Genomic DNA, 18,632 nt, shown 5'->3' on the forward strand with positions numbered 1-18,632 from the left:
TGTTGCAGCTCTGGGAGCCTCATTGTTGGACCTTTTCTGTTCTTATTCTGAACTCACAGCCATTACCTTGAAAGAGTGGACCTCCCTGGAGTACAAGAAAAGATAACTTTATTTCCCTCCACTTTCATATCTGCTGTCTGGGTCTTGTTCTTCCTAACCCTTGAATGAAATCCAGGGCAATCCCACGATTTTTCTGATCACTCTGAGGTTTGGGCTATAGCATCTATTAAAACCAAGTATCGAAATTAACTGAACTTAGAACCAGACACTTCAACTGTTGTATCACAAAGGATTAAAGCAAGATTTTTTAAAAGACACATATTTGACCAGTGTGAGATGATATCTCATTGTAGTTTTGATTTGCATTTCTCTAATGATTAATGATATTGAGCATTCTTTCATGTGTTTGTTGGTAATCTGTATATCTTCTTTGGAGAAATGTCTGTTGAGGTCTTCTGCCCATTTTTGGATTGGGTTGTTTGTTTTTTTGCTACTGAGCTGCATAAGTTGCTTGTATGTTTTGGAGATTAATCCTTTGTCAGTTGCTTCATTTACAAATGCTTTCTCCCATTCTGAGGGTTGTCTTTTCATCTTGTTTATGGTTTCCTTTGCTGTGCAAAAGTTTTTAAGTTTCATTAGGTCCCATTTGTTCATTTTTGTTTTTATTTCCATTTCTCTAGGAGGTGGGTCAAAAAGGATCTTCTGTGATTTATGTCATAGAGTGTTCTGCCTATGTTTTCCTCTAAGAGTTTGATGGTGTCTGGCCTTATATTTAGGTCTTTAATCCATTTTGAGTTTATTTTTGTGTATGGTGTTAGGGAGTGTTCTAATTTCATTCTTTTACATGTAGCTGTCCGGTTTTCCCAGCACCACTTATTGAAGAGGATGTCCTTTCTCCACTGTATATTCTTGCCTCCTTTATCAAAGATAAGGTGACCATATGTGCGTGGGTTTATCTCGGGCTGTCTGTCCTGTTCCATTGATCTATATTTCTGTTTTTGTGCCAGTACCATACTGTCTTGATTACCATACTGTCTTGTAGCTTTGTAGTATAGTCTGAAGTCAGGGAGCCTGATTCCTCCAGCTCCGTTTTTCTTTCTCAAGATTGCTTTGGCTATTCAGGGTCTTTTGTGTTTCCATACAAATTGTGAAGTTTTTTGTTCTAGTTCTGTGAAAAATGCCAATGGTAGTTTGATAGGGATTGCATTGAATCTGCAAATCTACAAACAATAAATGCTGGAGAGGGTGTGGAGAAAAGGGAACCCTCTTGCACTGTTGGTGGGAATGTAAATTGATACAGCCACTATGGAGAACAGTATGGAGGTTCCTTAAAAAACTGAAAATAGAACTACCATATGACCCAGCAATCCCACTACTGGGCATATACCCTGAGAAAACCATAATTCAAAAAGAGTCATGTACAGGGCTTCCCTGATGGCGCAGTGGTTGAAAATCTGCCTGCCAATGCAGGGGACATGGGTTTGAGCCCTGGTCTGGAAAGATCCCACGTGCCGCGGAGCAGCTAGTCCCATGAGCCACAACTACTGAGCCTGTGCTCCGCAACAAGAGAGGCCGTGATAGTGAGAGGCCCACGCACCGCGATGAAGAGTGGCCCCCGCTTGCCGCAACTAGAGAAAGCCCTTGCACAGAAATGAAGACCCGACACAGCCAAAAATAAATAAATTAATTAATTAAAAGAAAAAAAAGTCATGTACCAAAATGTTCATTGCAGCTCTGTTTACAATAGCCAGGACATGGAAGCAACCTAAGTGTCCATCAACAGATGAATGGATAAAGAAGATGTGGCACATATATACAGTGGAATATTACTCAGCCATAAAAAGGAACAAAACTGAGTTATTTGTGGTGAGGTGGATGGACCTAGAGACTGTCACACAGAGTGAAGTAAGTCAGAAAGAGAAAAACAAATACCGTATGCTAACACATATATATGGAATCTAAAAAAAAGAAAAAAAAAAGGTCATGAAGAACCTAGGGGCAAGACAGGAATAAAGATGCAGACCTACTAGAGAATGCACTTGAGGATGTGGGGAGGGGGAAGGGTAAGCTGTGACAAAGTGAGAGAGTGGCATGGACATATAGACACTACCGAACGTAAAAAGCTAGTGAGAAGCAGCCGCATAGCACAGGGAGATCAGCTCGGTGGTTTGTGACCACCTAGAGGGGTGGGATAGGGAGGGTGGGAGAGAGGGAGACTCAAGAGGTAAGAGATATGGGGACATATGTATATGTATAACTGATTCACTTTGTCATAAAGCAGAAACCAACACACCATTGTTAAGCAATTATACTCTAATAAAGATGTTAAAAAAAAAGATTCAGCTTTACAGCAAAAAAAAATAAAAGACATATTTGTTTTCATTTGTTAAAGGATAATTTTCAAAAAATACAAAAACATGCTGTCATACATATATAAAATGAACGTGTGTCAAAGATTTTTTCTGGTTTATTGATGAATGAGAGAACCCATAAGATGATTAATACAATTCAAAGGGAAATCTGAAGAGTAGACATATTTACAGGCAATCGAGAACGTTAGAATGAATTTGCTAATATTTACAAATCTGATTAATATCCTGTAAGGCAGCAAACTATTTTTCTGTGGGGCAGAAATCAGTTGTACCTCTACGAGACAAAATTCATTTGCATTTCTATGGATAAAAAATAATTTGCCTTATCATCATTTCCTTCCAATTTACAGAGTTGTAGAACAGCCTCGTCCAAGAGAGCAAGGTGCAAAGCTCTATAGAATCAGATAACCCTGAAGGGTTTGCTAGACAATGCTCAGCATTCCACTGAAAGGATACCTAGTAATCTTTTGCTAGACATTTCAAAATCTTTTATAATTTTCCTGATTGCAGTGCTCTCACAGAAATATTAGTCATATTATTTTTAGTGATATATATAACTGAAGATTTTGGTTATATTAGTAAGTAAATTTAAAATGATTTTAAAGCAGTTTTCATTTCATTTCTATTTCAGATCTTTACATTTTATATTTTTGTCTGTGCTTTTTTTTGTTTTTTTTGCGGTACGCGGGCCTCTCACTGTTGTGGCCTCTTGCGTTGTGGAGCACAGGCTCCGGACGTGCAGGCTCAGCGGCCATGGCTCATGGGCCTAGCTGCTCCGCGGCATGTGAGATCTTCCCAGAACGGGGCACGAGCCTGTGTGCTTTTTAATGTATGCAAAGCGATGGAACGTGTAAATACTGTATACAAAAATAAACATAAATATATATATTAAATATTTGTGATGTAAGAAAATCATTTACCAGTGAAGATGTACTGTCACAACGTTTGGTGATCACTGTTCCAGAGACTAAGATAAAAGTTCTCAATATCTACAGAGACAGAGTCTCTTGGTGAGAGCCCCAAAGCTCTGTTTTCCCCTTGTCAACTACACAGGCTATATCCCACGGTACTAGCTGACCTATTAGTCTAAAATGGTTAGCATGCCCAAGAACCAGTCACCAGCATTGAAAGCTGGCTTCCTGAAAATATTGCAGTAAGGGAGATCATTACGTTGATAGAGTCTCAGCAGATTTATTGGAGGAGAGAAGGCAAAGGACGATATGTTTGAGGATATTGGGGTCTGGTTTAATGCGAGTCATTTGATTCAGGGGTTTTATTGGGTTGGGCAAAGAGTTGACAGAATAGTTCAGGATCCGTGGCCAGAGCTAGGTGATAGTTGCCAAGTAAATCTTGAGGAGACAGTTGTTTGATACTATTTGTTGCACCAAGAAGGGGTTTTTCACTCAAATAAGGAGAAATTGCATACTATAGTGTCAGATTAATGGGTTTTCAGGAAGTCCCTTATATTGGTTTCCTGAGGCTGTAGAACAAACTACCACAAACGTAAAACAACAGAAATTTATTCTCTCACAGCTCTGGAGGCCAGAAGTCTGAAACCTAGGAGCTGACAGGGTCACACTCCTTACAGAGGCCGTAAGGGAGAATCCTTCTAGCCTCTTTCAGTGTCTGGTGGCTGTCGGCATTCCTTAGCTTGTAGCTGTACCTCCCTCTGCTCCATCATCATGTCAGCTTCTCCTTCATGAATGAGTGTGTCTCTTTGCCTCTCTCTTATAAGGATGCATGTGATTGCAATTAGGGTCCAGACCCAGATGATCCAGGATAAATGCCTTCTCTCAAAATCCTTAATTTAATCATATCTTTTGCCATCTAACATAATGTCCATTCTTTTGCTGTATAAGGTAATATTCCCAGGTTCCAGACATACAACATGGATATCTTTTGGGAGCGTGTACTAGGTTGAATAGTATCTCCTCCAAACTTCATGGCCACTTGGAACCTCAGCATGTGACTTTATTTGGAATTAGGGTCTTGGCAGACATAATTAGTTAAGATGAGGTCATACTGGGCTAGGGTGGGCCCTAATCCAATGACTGGTATCCTTATAAGGAGAGAAACAAAGACAGAAACATACAGGGAGGGGAAAACAGAACACATTGAGATGATGGAGGCAGAGGTTGGAGTGATGTGTCTACAAGCCAAGAAATGCCAAGGATTGCCCAGAGCCACCAGAAGTTAAGAGAACTGCATTGAACAGATTTTCTGGAGCTTTGAGGAGAGCATGGCCCTGCCGACACCTTAATTTTGGACTTACAGCCTCTGAAACCATGGGAGAATATACTTCTGTTTTTTAAAGCCACTCAGTTTATGATAATAGGTTACAGCAGCCCTAGGAAACTAATACAGTAGGCTATTTCTCAACTTAACCACATTTCAGAAAAACAGTTTCATCTTCCTGGGCAAGAGTTAGTGGAAAAGTCAAGTCATGTTAATAAAGACTCTTGATTTTTAATCCAGCATCTGTCTGATTGGTTCCAGTTCTCACCTCACCTGAGGTCTCACTCAGAAGCCTCTACCTCTTGCAGGCTATTCTTTTTATTTATTTATTTGCACTGGGTTTTAGTTGTGGCAGGCGGGCTCCTTAGTTGTGGCATGCGAACTCTTAGTTGCGGCATGCATGTGGGATCTAGTTCCCTGACCAGGGCTCAGACCCTGGGCCCCCTGCATTGGGAGTGCGTGGTCTTAACCACTGTGCCATCAGGGAAGTCCCTCTTGAAGTCTATTCTTGATCCTGCTCACCAGATCCAGCTTTCTCAGATGACTAAGCCAGGATGACTCAAGTCATAATTTGTTTGGTCTGTAACCTCTTGGCCTACCAGAGGGCACCTGCAGCTCTGGTGGGAAGTTCCTGGCTTGCTGATAGCTTGCCCCCTCCAGGCTCCTTTGACTCCTCTTGTCTGCTGGCTTCTATGGCATTTGAGAGCTTCGTCCAGCATAAGCAAGAGCATGGAAATGCCTTGTGGGAACAACTCTCAACCAGTGGAGAATAAGAGTTGGTGGGTTGATGCCCCGATCTCTTTGCCCCTTAGTGGGTTACTTCTGAAATGTATTCAGTACAATTTTTCAGTTTTTTTGACTTTATTTCCTGTTTTACTTTCCCCACTTCCTCATTTATGTCTCCTGTTATCACCTCCCAAGTAAGCTAGCACCCCAAGTCCTCATCTCAGAGTCCGTATTTGAGGGAGCCCTGATAGGAACACGTAGCATTGAACTCTGCTGGGTCCAGCCCTCACTCTCTCCCTGGCCCTCTTCCTTCTCTCTGGAGTCATGAGCTTCTTTGTCCCCAGCAGTTGCTCTTGCTCTGCCCACTGACATGCCTCCCCAGATGCCCAGGCCCCTCCACATCATTTTATAGCTACTTTTGTAGAATTGGAGGCAACAGATAAGAGAGAGGTGGCTTTTGAGGAATAACGACTGTATCACAAAGCTCATGCACCATTTCCCCTTTTCCTTCTGTTGGATCCAGTCAGGCAGGAAATTAAAGAGACTCTCTGATTGGATGACATTTCCAGCCTCTTGGACATGCTACAGTTTGTATAATCATGTTCCTAGTGAAGGTTCTTGAGAAGTCCTATTTTTCAGCTTGCTTCCATCCTTTTTTCCACATTCACCTTAAATCCAGATAATATAGAGCAGAGGCCTGGGTTGAAGGAGGTGGCAGCATGCTGCTTCCCCATTCAAATCCACCCTTCCACCCTTGTCCCTTGCTCTTTGTCCCCGGAGCCTGAGCACATGACTGAATTACCAGAATCAGTGTTGGTTTTCCTTCTTTCTTCCCCCTTTCTGGCTCTCATGCAAGGAGCCATGGTTAAAAGAGGATTCCCAAACATTGAAAATAAGCATGTATCTTGTCTCCTGGCTTAGACAAGGGCATTGTTTTTGTATGTGGATGCATGTGTTTGGCTTGGTTTCAGCAGCAATTATTTTGACGTCTTCTCTTGTCCTACCTAAAGTCAGTATTTTCACACTATACGTAACCTTGGCCCATTTTCCTTCCGGTTGGGAACCTGCCCTTATTCAGCCTGGTGTAAATGCTTGGGAAAGCATGCCATCCCATCCAGTGGGAAAGGAGCCACATAGAACTGGGTGTCTGTTGCTCCATTCATTGTGGAGGTTCAAGTGTGTATCTGTCTGTAACACCAGCCTGCTGGACATAAGTTACACCCTAAACTCTGTATCTCTGTAAATTACCCCTGGCAGTTTCATTACAGCCTGGGGTACCCCAGCTAACACTGGCAGCTAACTTAACACCAATCAATCTTTCTAATGCATTTCATTAGGAGCTGAGGCCATCATTCATCTATGCCTGCTCGGCCAATGTTGATTTGTGTCTCCTTATTGTGTGGACGAATATGCATCCCCAAAGACCTGAGATTTCCTCAGGAAGACAGTGCTGCTGAGTGCTCCCTATTTATTGCTTAAGAATAAAGCATAAGCATTCTTAAGCATAAGAATATATATTACTTTTTATTACATGGCCATTAGAGAGTAAAATCTGGAGGGATTTCCATTGGAGTGTAGTGAGCATAACTGTAAATTCAGAGATGATGTGAAACATGCCCTTGCTAGAATATTCACTGAGTTATCATACAGGGTTTTCTTCCGGTGGCACCAATTAATTCATGCCCCGTGTGAGATCGTGATACTCCCGCTCCTTCTTGTTCCCGCTTTCCAGGCTTTGTTTATCCCTTATCTATGTCCCTGTATCTACCCGAGAATTGGGCAAATTGAATGAAAAAGAGACTATTCTAGCTCTCTGGTAAAACCTCAGCAAAACTAGTGTCTCTCTGTCATTTTTGTGTAGGATTTGAGGTGAATATCCAGGTCTTGGGGGAGAGAGGAAGTGGAGGGAATGAGAAAAATGCTTCTCTGACAGAGAGACCAGGAGCAGCTTTATCCAGCTCAGCACAAATACCTGCACCGTGGTCACCTCAGCCTGCCCCCTACACTGCTCCCTTATTAAAACTGGGGGTGAGAAAACTTGGTGCTTAAGTTAAAGCTTCAACCAAGCAGTTTTTGATTACGTAGCCAGAATTTGCTCAGCAGATCCTCATGGTTCATACTAACCTTGGCAAGGTCTCAATGGCCATATTTCAACTTATTTTCAATAAGTTGACTTATTCTTCAATAATTTCTGCAACAAATTAGGCATGGAAAGCTTTTCCTCTAACCTCAGTCATGCATATTTTTTTGCCTCTACATTACCCCTAAGCCTCTTTGGAACTTTTATCATAAAGGCCATAGGAGAGACCATTCAGCTTTTTTGCATACATTTGTGTGTCCACTGTGGGCATCAGTAGGTGGACTGAAATGAGCTTACTAAGGTTCATAACTGAGTGGTAGATGGAACCCAGTCTTCCCAGCTGTGTCCCTTCCACCCACCTGCTCCCTTAGCTTGTGTCAGCAATAAACTCGCCCTTACCTACACCTCCGTCCCGTCCAGATCCCTAGTGCCCTCACACAGCCAGCTTTGTTCATTACTCTCCTCTAATCCCTTGCCTCTCTGTCCATCACACACACAAACCTTGATTTGCCTCAATCTTTGCACTCTGTACGACAAAAAAAAAACCCAAAATACAAACAGGCAACAGCAACAAACCCAGTCCGTTTGCTTTCTTTTTCTTTTTTTTTTAACATCTTTATTGGAGTATAATTGCTTTACAATGGTGTGTTAGTTCCTGCTTTATAACAAAGTAAATCAGTTATACATATACATGTGTTCCCATATCTCTTCCCTCTTGCGTCTCCCTCCCTCCCACCCTCCCTATCCCACCCCTCTAGGTGGTCACAAAGCACCAAGCTGATCTCCCTGTGCTATGCGACTGCTTCCCACTAGCTATCTATTTTACGTTTGGTAGTGTCTATATGTCCGTGCCACTCTCTCACTTTGTCACAGGTTACCCTTCCCCTCCCCATATCCTCAAGTCCATTCTCTAGTAGGTCTGTGTCTTTATTCCCGTCTTACCCCTAGGTTCTTCATGGCCTTTTTTTTTTTTTCTTAGATTCCATATATATGTGTTAGCATACGGTATTTGTTTTTCTCTTTCTGACTTACTTCACTCTGTATGACAGACTCTGCGTCCATCCACCTCACTACAAATATCTCAATTTCGTTTCTTTTTATGGCTGAGTAATATTCCACTGTATATATGTGCCACATCTTCTTTATCCATTCATCCGATGATGGACACTTAGGTTGCTTCCATGTCCTGGCTATTGTAAATAGAGCTGCAATGAACATTTTGGTACATGACTTTTTCAATTATGGTTTTCTCAGGGTATATGCCCAGTAGTGTGATTGCTGGGTCGTATGGTAGTTCTATTTTTAGTTTTTATGAGGTATCATCTCACACCGGTCAGAATGGCCATCATCAAAAAATCTAGAAACAATAAATGCTGGAGTGGGTGTGCACTGTTGGTGGGAATGTAAATTGATACGGCCACTATGGAGAACAGTATGGAGGTTCCTTAAAAAACTGAAAATAGAACTACCCTTTGCTTTCTGAACCAGTGAGTGTGTGTGTATATGTGTGTTTGTGTATGTGTGGGTACCTTAGGGTGATAGTGAAAAAATAAAATCATAATCTGTAGTAAGGGAGTATAGCTTGAAAGACCATATTCAGGGTTGTGATTTTACGTTTAGAAGACAGAAACCACCCCCCCACAAAAGTCTTGTTTTATTACACAGTGTAAACAAGATTTGACAAGACATGGAGAAGACTCCAAGAAAATGTCTTCTTTTGTTTTATGAAACAAACTACTCAATGTAAATCCGACTTGGAAAAGCTGGACAAGAAGGAAAAGTAGTTCCTGCCGTTACACAAGGGAAGGTGTTCTACTGCCTTGATGAAGGGATCAAACTATGAGGGAGGGTTATAAGGATTGTATTTGTTCGTTTCACTCGTTGGGTCTGTTTGGTTAATGAGTTACCCCTCTACCATATCCTGTTTGTAGTGAAATCCTGGTAACTTCTACTAACAGAGCAGTTTGATGCTAAGGGTTGAAATACCAGAAATGGTGGCAACTTGAGCACTGAGCCAGTTTTCTGATTTGTTTCCTCAGGGAATAAGTTTTCTGTCCCATGCTCAGAGCTGACCAAAATGTAAACATGTGTCTTCCTTTCCTTGGTTTAAGATTTTTTGCTCCTGCTTGAAATGAAAGTATCACTAGGAGCTGTAGTTCTTTTAGCCAAGTCTTAGTCACTATCACCTAAGAACAAAAGTAGGTTGATTTTTTTGCACCACACCTCTCTGCTCCTTGTATCCATACTCTTTGCCATGTAACATAGTAGTTCTTCCCTTAAAAGGATGAGGTCAGGGGAAAAGCTTCATGATGCTGGATTGGGCTGTGATTTCTTAGATATGACACTAAAAGTGCAAGCAACAAAAGAAAAAAAAATAGGTCAATTAACTTCACCAAGATTTAAAAATTTTGTGTGTAAAAGGATACTGTCAACAGAGTGAAAAGGCAGCCCATGGAATGGGAGAAAATATTTTCAAATCAGATATCTGATAAGGGATTAATATCCAGAATATTTAAACAACTCCTGCAACCCAAAACAACAACAAAAAAGCAAACATCCCTATTAAAAAGTGAGCAAAGGACTTGAACATTTTTTCAAAAACGGTGTACAAATGGCTAGTAAGCACCTGAAAAGATGCTCATGATCACTAATCATTAGGGAAATGCAAATCTAATCCACAATAAGATACCTGTTAGGATCATTATTGTTAAAAAAAAATAGAAAATAACAAATGTTGGTGAGGATATGGAGAAATTGGAACTCTTATTTAGTGCTGGTAGAAATGTAAACTGGTGTGGCCCCTTTGGAAAATGGCATGGCAATTCCTCAAAAAATTAAACAGCATTACCCTATGTTCCAGCAATTCTTCTTTTGGATATATACCCCCAAACTGAAAACAGGGACTCAGATATTTGTGCACCTATATTTCGTAGCAGCATTATTCGTGATTGCCAAAAGGTAGAACCAACCAAAGTGTTTATCAGTGGATGAATGGATAAACAAAATATGGTAGAAACGTACAATGGAATATTATTCAGCCTTATAAAGGAAAGGATTCTGACACATGCCACAACGTGGATGAACCTTGAAGATACTATGGTGAGATAAACCAGTCACAGTACTCTGCACTTTAAATTTTATGTTATGTATATTTTACCACAAAAAAGGGGTGGGACTAGCCATAGAAGAGGAGGAAGTGATAGTGTGTCAGGGCTGACCCTAGGCTTTGTGAGGCCTCCTGGGCTTCTACTTGCTCTTTTGAGCTTCTGTCCTGGCCTGGGGAGGGGCTTCTCCATAGCCATTCAGATGCCCATTCAGACCGAGCCCTAGAATGAGTTTAACACACATGGAGCAGATCTGAGTCCAAGCCTCAGCGAGAAGCCAGGATCTCTGCATCCACAGTTTGAGGTGGAACCACCCAGATGAGCCCTGCCTACATCAGCCAGCTCTCTCCATAACCCATAATTGGTTTAATGAGGTTAGTAATTATTATTGAAACCTCTGATTTTGGAGTAGTTGTTATACAGCCATGTTGGGAAGCAAGAGTTAAGGTGGGGAAGAAAAAGTCTAGTAGGGTGCTCCTTGAAAGACCAATAGTTTTGGCCTCATAATTCTTCCAGTGGCCCGCTATTTGTCGTCTAGTCAAGATAGTTTAATTAGGGTTATTGGTGAGGATCTCTTAAATTTCCCTTACTGCTTCTTCCATCGTAGACTAAAAACAGACCTTAAGTCTGTCAGTTCTGTTTGACTCCTATGTACCAGCCACTAGCTCTGTCAAAACGCTGTTTAAGTTGTTTCACATGGCTCTTCATTGCTCTTGGGATAAATTCCAACTTTTGTGACACAGCTTTTAAGTTTTACTTGCCCAGTGACTTCCTCTCTGGTTTCACCTCTTACTGCAGTCCCTCTCATTTTTATTCCTTCTGTAATCTCAATCTCAGTCTCTCTGTCTCTGTCTCTGTCTCTCTGTTTCTCTCTCCTTCCCTGCTTTTCTCTCTCACTCTCTCTTTCTTGTGGCTTTCAAATATGGTACCCTTCTACCTGGAACATCCCTCCACTCTGATATTTTACCAAACTGGTTCCTAATAATCCTTCCAGTAGGTCTGAATTTAAGTGTTACTTCCTTAAAAGGGTCTTGCATGAACCCTCAGACCAGCAAGATGGCTCACACTGTGTGCACTCCCATTGTACTCCTGCAGCATCCCGCCTTTACTTTATAAACAATATGCTTGTGCTCAATGTGTCTGTCTTGTTCTCTCCATCCTCTCGTTTTAGCTGGTATCAAAACATAGTGGGAGTACAATACACTTTTGTTTAAAATATAATCTAATGAGTTAATGAATCAAAGTTGTGGCTCCAAGATCACTGTGTTCTCTTGTCAAGATTCACTAATGGGTTCTGTTAGTTAAAATTTCACCTCAGCTTATAGAAAGTTAAATTGAATGAAGACTTAAAGATCACATAGTTCAATTCCAAATGAGCAAACTGAGGTTCCTTCAAAGATAATTTCCTGAGAGATATTTCTGTTGGTGGGCCCTAAACTGGATGGTTCTAAGAGAATTAGAAAATAAGTGTTTTGCCTCTGACCTCTGGGTTTACTAAATAGAGTGTTTATTCTTGAACCTGCCTTTTAACTGAGTCCATGGAAGTCCAGGGCCCATAGAAAAGGAAATTTATGGGCTTATGAATCTTCATTTGCAGTTCTTGAGAGGGTAATGATGACTTCTGATTTAGACATTCCCCAGAGATACAGCTGAGCTGGTGCTAAAAACCCTCACCTGTTTGGTAGGATATCAGTCCTTCTCATCAGGACATTAATTCCTAGGAATGCCTTAGTCCCTCGGTGATTTCCATCACTCATTCCATGACTAGCAATTAATATTGATTAAGGGCCCATAGGACACCTAATTCTCCCCTATACTGGGCATGTATCTACTGGGAGCAAGAGAATTTGACTTGAAGCACAAAGTTTTACTTTAAATTCTAGGTCATCTTATTAAACATTTTTTTTTCAATTTAAGCCAACTGTTTTACACTGTAACCTGATACACACACATATACTCACATACACACATTTCCACTCAAAGGGTACTAACTGATATATCATTGTATTCCATTATTATTCATTAAATATTATTTAATTGCATTATTATATATAAATAATAAATATTAAATTATACTCATTAAATAAAAATATACTGTATAGGAAAATACTTTATAAAATCTAAAGAATAATATGAATATTTCATGGAAGTTCTCCTAAGAGCATAAACTTTTTTTTTTGTTTTTGTTTTTTGCGGTACACGGGCCTCTCACTGTTGTGGCCTCTCCCGTTGCGGAGCACAGGCTCCGGACGCGCAGGCTCAGCGGCCATGGCTCATGGGCCCAGCCGCTCCGCGGCATGTGGGATCTTCCCGGACCGGGGCACGAATCTGTGTCCCCTGCATCGGCAGGTGGACTCCCAACCACTGCGCCACCAGGGAGGCCCCGAGCATAAACTTTTTAATCAAATTCAGAAATATGAGGAAAAGTGGGCCTTCAGGACAAACAAACTGATCTGATTGTGTCATGCCCTGCTTGAGAACTCTTCAGGGGTAACCTTGGCATTGTAGGGGAGGCCCGAATCATCTTTCTAGACTTACCTCTCCCCCACCCACACCTTGTACCTTTGAGTTCTCACTCATCCTCTCCCCTCCGTCCAGGCAGCTTCTCTATCTAGTAAACTCTTGCACATTCCTCAAGGCCTAACCCCAAGTCACACTGTTCGTAGGCCTGCCCTCCCCTGAATTCCTGGTAGAAGGACTCCTTCCCTCTGTACATATTCATAGCACAACATATGCAATACTGGGACAGCCCCTCTCACATCATGACAGATGTGTCTCATTCATCTTGCCATTCCCCAGTCCCTCCCAAAGAATGGCTACTTACAATGATAGTTTCCTCCTAGCTTGCACCATTATAACCAACAACAATGCACATCTCCTTTCAGAGATAGTCCCTTAAGCCTCTCATTGGTTTCAGAGCAATGGACCAGAGTGACACTGGCCAGGGTTTGATCTAGGTTGGCCATTCTCATATTGCAATGGCTCCAGGATTTTGGGACTTTAGGGAATGAACAATTCCAAGAGACAGGAGAGGACACTGTATCCCATCTGGATATAAACTGCCTTGCAATGCACATTGACCACTGTCCCCCAAAGAGATTTGGAAAGATCTGCTGTCATCAGCCTTTGTGGTCCTCCCCATGGCCTTCCTAGTGTGGTTGACTATGTTTCCACAGGTACCAAACCTTCCCCACCTGGAACACAATCACTCCTGCAATGACAGTACTCTGAGCCCTTCTCTAGAAATGAGGAGGAAAGGAAAATATCATTTGTGGAGCATGTGCTGTGTGTGTTTATGAATATCAGCTCATTAATCATAACATTCGACAGATGAGGTAACCAAGGTGCAGAGATAAAGGGGCTTGATTAAGATCACATACCCAGGGAGTGGTGGGAACTCCAATCTGTATAACTCAGTCTCATCTTTTTTCTACCCCCTTACCTTTGGAGACATGTCTTGTAAAATTCCACTCCATTCACTTGATTAAATCTCCCTGGAAACTTACCCCGCACTTTTATGATCCAAAGCAAAATGACAAATGACTAAGGGGAATAGAAATCATCCTTTAATCATCTTCAAGGCCATAAGAAGCACATAAATGCCTTTCTGGGGGGGAGTAACAAGTGCTTTCAGAGGGCAGTTTATATTCTGGCTGAATAATATCAACAACAGTAATAATAAAACAGAAAGCAGGGACCATGTGGAAAAGGCTGGTGAGGGCTTTGACACAGTCAAATGAGGGACATAAATATTTCATATTCAATTCCTTTATTAGCGTAGACACCCGAAGGTCATTTGGAGAGATTTTTCAGTTTACCAGCTTGGCAATCTTTATTTGGAGAAGAGACATTGGGGATTTCCAAGGTGAGATAGAAGATATCCTCCAGGTAGCCAGATATGATGGCTAGCTAGGGATGGTACATAATATTTAGCAAGCTCATTACCACCTGCCATTTCAGAACTGCATATCAACCCAGATTCATTTGATGTTCAGTCCCTTCTTGTGAACTGAAAGAGAAAAGGTACTGATATTTTTCTGAAGGCCCACCTAACATTGTGACATCAGTGCGTGTGTGTGTGTGTGTGTGTGTGTGTGTGTGTGTGTGTGTGTGTGAATTCCTATTCAATTGAGAACTGCTCAGGTGGGGGCTGTGTCTTATTTTTAATTATGCTGAGAGTGGAGATCAATCAGTTAAACAGGATTTCCTGGGGCTCTTCTGGAATGCAGAATATTGAAGAATCCAGTGGAGGCAGTCAGGAAGCTCAGCACAGGACTTTTAAATATTTTATAAGGAAATATGAAGTGTTGTTTAATAGCAACACCTCTACAAGTATTGAATTGGTGAGATATACACGTATGTGTTCATATGACTTTGCTCATGGTTGGATTGTCAGACGCATAATCAGAGTTGGTGAGATACAGCCATTCATGGAGTATTTGTTGAGAGACAGGAAAACCTGGGAAGATGACTGGAAGATGAACATTAAAGATGAGTTGTGGGGGAAAGGAGAGGCAGCTCATATGTCTGCTTGTCTGTTTATCTGGAGACAGAAGGGTAAAAATTGGTTGGCTTTTGGACCCTCTATGTTGGGAAGTTTGGAAGACTAAATGGACTGGCTCTAGTCCTTGAGATAGTAGAGGCTGGCATTCATTCTAGCTATGATTTAGTCTTTGAGTAGACCAAGAAATCACAGTGCTCTGCATGCCACATGTTTCCTTCCACCCAGACAAGTACTCTGGACTGCAAGTTCAGTAGTAGAGGGTTCATTTATTCACCCAGTCATTCATTTACTCACTTGCTCCTTCTGTTTTTCAACACATATTTTATTGGTAAACTATTATGGACAACTTACTCTGTGCCAGGTATAGCATAAGGTCCTGAGACACTGAAATGAAAATTGCACTGTCTTGGCCATAAGGGAACACAAAGGCTCTGCAGATAACATGGGAATTTCAATCTATCTGGGGAAAATCTCCATAACCAACTATTCTTCTGGTGTCTTCAGTAATAAAGGCAAATAAAATATGCTTCAAATGCATAATTTCTATGATCTCAGGCCTTCATTGATGTTGTTCCCTGCCTGGAATATCTTCATCATCCTGCTTATATGCCAGAATCCTCATCTGGCCCTGTTCCCTCCACAAAGACTTCTGACCACTTAGATAAGACTATTTCCATCTCCATTCACTGAAACTAGTTCTGATCAGTCTTGGCTGTGAACTGCCTTGCATGTGACTTAATTGCTTTACAAGATTATACTCTGGACAGCAGAAATCACATCTAACATTATATTTATGCCTTACAGCACAAAGAGCTTGTGACATATTGTGATGGTTTTAAACTATGTCAGTGAATTCTTTGACCCTCCTCTCTTCAAGGTGGTGCCTAATTCCCTTACCCTTGCATGTGGGCTGCACTTTGCCTCTTGCTTCTATTAAAAAGAATAAAGCAGGAGTGATGGTGTGCAATATCAGAGACTAGGTGATAAAAGACATTGTGGCTTATTGCTAGTTGTCTTTTGGGTCTCTCCCTCAGGGAGGACCCGCAGCTATATCATGAGGACACTCAAGCGGGCAATGGGGAGGCCCACACGGTTAGACACTAAGGGCTCCTACCAACCATCAGACTAATTTCCCACTCATGTGAGTGGGCCACATTGGAAGCAATTCTTTCAGTCCCACTCGAGCTTTCAGATGATGATGCCTGAGCTGATATTTTGACTGCAATCCCATGAACAGTTCTAAGCCAGACCACTCAGTTAAGTCATTCCTGGATTCTTGACCCTCAGAAACTGTTGAGATAAGAAGGGTTTTGTTATTTTAAGCTACTAAATACTGGGGTGATTTGCTGCATAACGATAGATTACCAATATCCAATACACATGTGTACATAACAATAGATTACCAATATCCAATACACATGTGTACATAACAATAGATTACCAATATCCAATACACATGTGTACTTGCTCAGTAGGCCACCAATGACATCCATGTTGCTGAATCCTATGGATACTTTTTAGTCTTCATTTTATTTGTATCGCAGCAGCACTCAGCACAGAAGTTGAACATGTCTTCCTTCTCTTTGAAAAAATATTATGAAATATTTCCAGGATGGCCCAGATGGGCAGCAGGCAACGTAGCCAGACCAGCTCCATCCCGCAGAAGCCCCAGACCAACAAGTCTGCCTACAACAGCTACAGCTGGGGGGCCAACTGAGGCCCTGACTCTTCTCCTGGTCCCATCTTCTGAGAGGGCTTCTCAGCCTGGCAACTATGGAAACAGCATTAAAGAGAGAAAGGAATGTGGGGGGGTTCCACTGCCCCCAACCCCAGCGGCCCATCCCATGCCTCAGCTTCATGTCTGTCCCATTCCCATACCATCCCCACTCTGTTGTATGTATTATAGGATTTGTATTTCCTTTTTTTTTCTTCCTTTCCTCTCCTCCTCCCCCCTTGCATTCAAGATTATGAAACTTTGCTGTGGGCCCTGCCCTCCCTTCTCCTCCTCCTGTTCACCCTAGTGGTATGTAGGTGAGGTGGGGGGGGACCCCCAAATATATATCAGCCCAACAGTCCTAAGTCTCCTCCTTTATTAGTAGGAAACAAAACAACAACAACAAAATGGCATCATAAATATGAACAGCATTGTCAGATGAATTAGTTGAAGTGTTTTTTTTTTTGTACTGTGTCCTCAAATTTAATGGATTAATGTGTCTTATATATATAAAAAGAAAACCTCTAAACAAATATATATATATATATTTCCAGTATAAAATTCAAGGGTTTCATTAAACCCATTCTCCTTCTTACCTCCCCAGAAGTAATCATGATGTCTTTCTGCAGCTTGCTTTCTTGTGAGTTCAGCATTATTATCTTTATTTAGATTTATCTATGTTGACATATGTAGAACTAGAACATTCATCCTAACTGACATCTAGTATTCATTCTATGACTGTGCCATAATTATTTATCAGTTCTCCTTTTAGGGTATTTAGGTGATTTTCAGTTTTTCACTCTTATTAATACCACTATGTTGTCATTCTTTAGATGAATACTTTATTCCATATATAAGATTTCCCTAGGGTACATATTCACCTTTAACTTTCTAGTTATTATCAAAATAGTTTCCAGAATGGTTGTACTAATTTATGCTTCTATCTGATGTACATGGGAAGTCCTATTTTTCCACATCCTCACAAGCCTTTTATATTACAAGGCTTGCTTTTTTTTCCCCCTCTGTCTTTCCTTCCTTCCTTTGAATCTGATATAAGTTATAGTTTTCGTTTAATCATTCATTTTGTGTTTCTTGGCCACTTACATTTCTTTATCTGCGACTTATTTATATATATTAGCCCATTTTTGCCTCTGCTCATTTGCATCTTTTGGATTGATAAGAATTAGTTACATATTCTATATACTAATATTTTCTTAAATAAATGTGTTCCTTGTCTGAGACATTTTTTTTAAAACTGTTGTATTCTATAAATGAAAATTAAAGATTTTATAATGTAGGCAATTGTAAAGTCTTTTGTAGTTTAGGCATTTTGTGTCCAGTTCAAGAAATTATATAATCCATGGCATGAAAAAAATGATGGTATGAAATATCAGAGGTTAGGTCATAATTATTATACATTTTTGTATATATACATTTACAATTGTTATACTTTTTGGTATACATAAATTTTACTTCTTCATATTTAGGTGTTGACATATAACATTGACATAATTGACATATAACATTGTGTAAGTTTAGGTGTACACGTGTTAATTTGATACTTCGCATTTAGGCTTTTATTTCACATTTAATTGTTTGGAGTAAGGTGTGATGTAGAGATCTAATTTCATTTTTTAAATAGATAGGTCATTTCCCTAGAACTATGTATCAATATTGTATAGTCCATTCTTTCCCCACTGATTTCTCATATTCAAGTATCAAAATATTCATGGGTTGGTTTCTGAACTCTATTTTGTTCTATTGGTCATTTTTTTTCTATCACTAGGCAACTGTCATATTGTTCTAATTGTTATAGATTTATCATAAATTTTGATATCTTATAAGTCATATTCGTCTTATCTAATCTTGATATTTTCCTTTTACAAATAAGTGTTAG

Source organism: Leucopleurus acutus (assembly GCF_964270905.1).
Source record: "Leucopleurus acutus genome assembly, chromosome: 17".
Taxonomy (NCBI): domain Eukaryota; kingdom Metazoa; phylum Chordata; class Mammalia; order Artiodactyla; family Delphinidae; genus Leucopleurus; species Leucopleurus acutus.